Below are 6,072 nucleotides of genomic sequence, written 5' to 3' on the forward strand. Positions count from 1 at the left end.
AGTCTGCACTTTTTCCACTTACAGCAATGAATATGACATTTACCCATTAGTAAAATAAAGTTCACAACATCAGAGAAAGAACAATGTAAATCAGCTTTGTAAAATAAAATATCTTCTAGAACAATAGGGGGGACTGAAATCATCTTTAATTAAAGCCAAGAATGGATGTCAAACCAGTATTTAAAATAAAAATAAATAAATAAGTGATCACAAGAAGAAAAAAAGTGATCGAGTGTTTCTGGAGCAGATCTACACTTGTCAACATCAAAGTTAAATCTTTTTTGAATAAACTCGTTCACATGATATATCCTGAATAAAATTATGTTATGAGTTTCCTTAACCTTAGGTGCTACAGGATATTTAAGATAAAAGGTAAAAGCTTTGTCCTCTACTAAGGGTTTAACAACTCCTTGATGATAACACTTATAATCACCCATTATAAGGCGTGTTGTAAATAAGCTTGTTGTTATATTTACTATCGAAAATATCAACATTTTATATTTTTAAAGACGGAAGAAAATTTACAAGTGTACATGGGGGATTAAAATAATTACTTTAATTTAAAGTAATTATTTTGATCAGGATTTGAGGCATGGTCCTGCTGTACAGGAGTTTACTTCCTGGTGTGATGGATTTTCTCTCCAGTTGAATGCAAGTAAAACAAAAGATATGGTGATAGACTACAGGAAGGCTTCTCCAACCCCGAACATAACTAATATTAAAGGCTTGGACATTGAAATTGTTGACACGCATAAATATCCAGGGGTTGTTATTGATAATATGTTGACATTTCATCCTAACACCCAGGCTGTATATAAAAAAGTCCAACAAAGACTGTTTTTTCTGAGGAAACTTAGATCATTTTAGGTCTGTACCTCTATGATGACGCTGTTTTATAAACAATTTATCGAATCTGTTTTATCTTTTAGCATTGTAGCTTGGTACGGCAATCTGAGTGTGTCAAGCAAGAACAGGTTGAGCAGCCTGGTGAAGGTGGCAGGCAAGATCATTGGTTTTAATCAGACTGGTCTAATGGTAAACTACCAAAGCTATGTTCTAAGGAGAGCTCAGGGTATTCTATGCACACCGGATCACCCACTGTACTCTGTATTTCAGCTGTTGCCATCAGGACGTCGTTTTAGGGTTCCTATTTGCAGGACAAATAGAACCAGAAATTCTTTTATAATGGTGGCCATTAGGTCATTAAATGAGTCCAGGGGGGAGGTGGATGTTTCTATATACTGATGTATGGATGTTGTGTGGTAATGTTTTTTGGTGTGTACATGGAACTTCGCCTGTGTTGTGGTACCTTGTTGCAATTTTAGTTTCCCTAACGGGATAATAAAGCTGAGTCTGAGTCTGTCTAGCCTAAACAAAGCAATAGGTATAGCCTCGCAAATTTCAGTATAACCTTTATCTGTGATTTTAACTCTATATTTATTTAAAAATTCATTATAAGATAGTAGCTGTCCATTTTTGACTAACAAATCAATAATAAATATAATGCCTTTATTGTACCAGTCACTTTTAAACAATGATTATCTGTTAATATTAACAGCTCTTTAATTCCAAAGAGTGGATTTATGAGGGGAAAATTATGGGTAAATATAATTTTGCAAAAAAGTAGTGCTTGCTCATGAAAATTAGACAGCTTCAAACTAAGTTTTGAACAATCATAATCATATCTTAATACAAATACAAGGCCACCATTTTTTTTAACCAAATTATTTGGGATATGATACAATATTGAATAAGGCTTAGCTGAACATTCTTTCAACCATTTAATTTTAAAAGTGCTATGAAGACATTCAAAATCGATTGCTTTCAAACCTCCATATTCATACTCTTTGACCACATGATTCTTTCGTAAATAATGTGATTTATTTTTCCAAATAAATTGAAATAATATTGAATTTATAGATTAAACTATTCTGAGAGGAGTATATAAAGGATAAGTTAAATATATCATTTTAGATAATCCCTCAGTCTTAGTCAAAAGAATTTCACCCAATATGGAAAGTCACTGATTTAAGGATTTTTTTCATCCCTTTCATTTTAATATTAACATCTGCACATTCTTTATTAACAGAATTTTTGTTGATGGTAACTCCCAATTATTTAACTTTCTCTTTTACTGGAATACCATACAATTCTCTTAAAGTACAATTCTGAATAGTTAAAATTTCACATTTTCTTAGGTTTAAGGTTGTTGTGACTGGGAGTGATACAAACAACTGAAGGTAAGATCCAAATGCAGGTTTAATCGATGGTCAGGCAAGCAATAGTCAAAACAGGTATGAACAGGCATATGCGGGCAAATCCAGAGTCGAAGTCAGTAAACAGGCAAAAGGTCGAAAGGCAGGCGGCTACACAGGATAAATAGGATACAATGCTAGATACAGACACGGAGAAACAAGACAGGGAGAAACGCGTAGAAATGTCACTAAACAAGACTCGGCAAAGTGAATGAGTGTGTGTGCTGCTTAAATACTGTGTGAAATATCAGTCTGTGACAAGTTTCAGCTGGTGATGTAATCAGGAAAATGAATGACCAGGCGTGCGTGTTTGGAAGAAGTGCATGTATGAAAATGTAGTCCTGGGGAAGGTGGAAGTGAAGTTCATGATGATAGAGGAAACCAGCGATCTCCAAAGAAAGATCGCTGGTTATCGTAACAAAGGTGAATCCAGAAGCTTTTAGAAAACACATAAATTTTGACAACAGCTAAAGGGAGCACCTCCCTATTTTTAAGAATTAACCCTTAAAGACCTAGAGGTATTTTGTGGGCACCTAATGGGCCTATATTATTATTATTTTTTAAAGAGGTTTTATTTTTATTTTAGCAGTCAGCCTCAAGTGTCATACATTATTTTAAACAGGAGAACCTGAAGTTTCAATCTGTATCATTTAAAGGTCCAGTCTAAAATATTTTTTGGTCCAAAAACATATGAACAGACAGAAAATATTCCAGAATTTTCCAGAAACAATTTTTTTAAAAAGTGGCATTTTCTAGTTATTACAAAAAAGACCCTATGAAATTTGTTTTTCTTTCTTTAGAAATACATGCTATGATGTTTTATACTTCCAAAATAAATTTTGTCTACATCCACCATTCCCTGAGCAAGTTATAGCAATTTATTTCAATGTTATTCCAAGGCGTTTTTCAATGGGGGAAAAATGCATTTATTTACTGACAATGTATTTGCCCAAAAGTTCTGGGAATGAACTAAACAGAAAAAAAAATGTTACAAAATAACAGAACAGTGAAGCAAATTTGACTTTTTCCAAATAATATATTTTCACTTACCATAAACAACACCACTTACAATAAACAAATAAAAAAATAAGAAAATAATAAATAATGCGTCAAAGTCCAAATAAACATGGTGCAAATCCTCAGTAAAAAAATAGATATAAATGTTTACTATCCTATAAATAGTTACATAACTAAACTAGATTCAATATGGAACATCCTTAGGTTTTATGTGCCAGCATGGATATGGTTGTCTGTGGATATGGATATGGTTATCTTCAATGCAGACAAACAGCCGCACCTTCATTTGCGTCTTTTGAAAACAGCAAGAGCAGCACTTCGTCTTTGCTGTGTCACTGTTTTGTCATGTTTCTGTGCTGTTGTGCATGCAAAAGTACTTAGTATGAGAATTATTTCATGCAAAACTTTTTTTTTTGCGTTTTATTTAGCCGTGCGTAAATGTACAGCCAATCTCTCATTCCGTGTTGTTCAAAAGGCTCATTGTTGGTCACAAAGCGAAACCTATGCTTATTGGTTGAAAGATAGCGAGTTTGAACCAATCTGGCCTTGGAGGAAGGACAATAGCTCATTACAGCAGAGCCATTTTTAACACAATTTATTTTCAATTTGAGAAAAGCATGTGGCAAAACAAAAAGAAAACCAAGCAGCAAATAGGGAGAAAAGCATTTGCCAAATGCTTATTTAAAAAACTGTTTAAAATGTGTTTTGTGATTTATTAATAAAAATTTTTACTGTTTGGTTAATCAGCCTTTAAAACATGAATTAAATAATAATACAGTAATAAAAGTGTCTATTTATTTATACATTTAAAATGTTTTTGTAATGCATAATTTTATTGCTTAATTAAATGACATTTAAAAACACAATTCAAACATATCTATTTATTTGTCCATTTAAATTGTGATTTATTTATGTACATTTTTATGCTGGGTGAAGCAGTGGCGCAGTAGGTTGTGCTGTCGCTTCACAGCAAGAAGGTTTGTGGAGTTTGCATGTTCTCCCTGCATTCGCGTGGGTTTCCTCCGGGTGCTCCGGTTTCCCCCACAGTTCAAAGACATGCGGTACAGGTGAATTGGATAGGCTAAATTGTCCATAGCGTATGAGTGTGTGTAGATGTTTCCCAGAGATGGGTTGCAGCTGGAAGGGCATCCACTGCGTAAAAACTTGCTGGATAAGTTTGCGGTTCATTCCACTGTGGCGACCCTGTATTAATAAAGGGACTAAGCTGACAAGAAAATTATGACATTTTTATGCTTCAATAATTAAATTGATCATTTGAGTCTTTGTTTTTCTAACTAGCACTCCTGATCCTCCATCATCATGACAGTGAAGACTAATCATGCGTACAATTCAGGCTTAAACGTGAATAAATTATATTTTAAAGAACATTTAATAAAAGAACAGTGATTTAAAAATGCAATAACGTTTTAGTGAGCAGAATAAGCTTATTATAAAATATTCCAAACTTTTTTACTGGGTCTGTATATTATAGTATTTACAACTATTTGATGTTCAACATTTTTTTTTACATGGGTGGAAACCTTTGTTGAACCAACCTGTTTCTGATGTTTGCTGGGGAGCGATTCTGAATGTCTGGCAACTGTGCAGAGCTAAAAAAAAAAAAGATCACTGTGTTAAGTAGTTTGAGGGGACATGTGGTACATAGTCCAGTGGCTCCCAGTGCTTCAGCATCTCTGTACATGTTTCCGATGGAGCTGGTGGTACTGCTGGTGCTGGTTGTGGCCAAATATAGGGTGAACTATAGTAAAAGTTCAGTGGCATCTGAGATAACAGGTGGATATTCTATTGATGGAGCAGGTGGAGGAAGTGGCTTTGGTGCTGTTCCAGATTCCTCGTCGTCTCATCAAAATTAAATGGATATATGTTAAAATAGATTATAATCGCATTTGACTTTTTTTCCACGCGAAATGACAATCTTTTTACTATATTAAAATTATTCAACCCCTTCTTTAAACAGGGTTTTGCTTGTCACTATTAATAATATTAATCCCTAAAAACATCACAGTATTTATCAGAGGTTTTCTTTCACACTATTCTGTAATGTTCTCTCTTCCATCTTTATTTTTAGAGATCCAAAATGTAATAATAAGTTTTAAAGCAATATTCCTATTCAAAGGCTTCATAATCAGCTCAGACCTCATTTATTTTTAAAGATTTTAATTCACAGGAATTAGAAAAATAAGACAACAATTTACATTTCTTATTCAATTCTCCCCAAATGTAAAGAACTTCAGTTTAAATGATTAATGATGTGTTTCCATCAAAAGAATTGCTGAGATTAAAAGATGATAATAAGGATAATAAGGAGATCTTGTCAATTTTGTAAAAGTCATATTGAAAACACTGAGCATGTTTTCTATAATTCATATAATTGCATATATTCATGTCTCATGTCAATATCCATGTAAACCCTTTTGGCAATAAACAAGTTAAATTTAATGTGACTAAAGAAAATTGTACACAGCATTAAGTAGTTAATAACCGTTTATGCTTTGCAAAAAATTCTTCATTCATTAATATATAAATTTATAAATGTTGGTTTTTAAACCTTTTAAAGGGTGACAATGAGATTAATAGACCCATACTAGTTTAAAAAAGTATCCTTTTCAGTTTTTATTTTGCCCACCTAACATTGCTGTTAGTAATAGTAGTCACACACACACACACACACACACACACACACACACACACACACACACACACACACTCTTATACACACACACTCTTATACACACACACTGCTGCTGACTGCTCCTGCAGAGGATTCTGGGTAAATCTC

At 33.4% G+C, this 6,072-nt stretch overlaps 3 long non-coding RNA genes across 3 annotated transcripts in view; 1 reads left to right on the top strand and 2 right to left on the bottom strand.

Annotated features, from left to right (window-relative positions):
- Nucleotides 1-6,072, top strand: part of LOC148682305 (uncharacterized) — a 152,546-nt gene that overhangs the window by 134,787 nt on the left and 11,687 nt on the right. The window lies entirely within an intron of this gene.
- Nucleotides 2,753-6,072, bottom strand: part of LOC147845150 (uncharacterized) — a 180,450-nt gene continuing 177,130 nt past the window's right edge. The window contains exon 3 of the long non-coding RNA XR_015484553.1: nucleotides 2,753-3,836. This is a non-coding gene — a long non-coding RNA (uncharacterized LOC147845150). The remainder of the gene's footprint in view (nucleotides 3,837-6,072) is intronic.
- Nucleotides 5,434-6,072, bottom strand: part of LOC147845151 (uncharacterized) — a 7,259-nt gene continuing 6,620 nt past the window's right edge. Inside the window, exon 13 of the long non-coding RNA XR_015942868.1 lies at nucleotides 5,434-6,072. This exon is cut by the window's right edge and continues 534 nt beyond it. This is a non-coding gene — a long non-coding RNA (uncharacterized LOC147845151).

This window comes from Danio rerio, chromosome 4 (assembly GCF_052040795.2).
Source record: "Danio rerio strain M-AB ecotype USA chromosome 4, GRCz13ab, whole genome shotgun sequence".
NCBI lineage: Eukaryota > Metazoa > Chordata > Actinopteri > Cypriniformes > Danionidae > Danio > Danio rerio.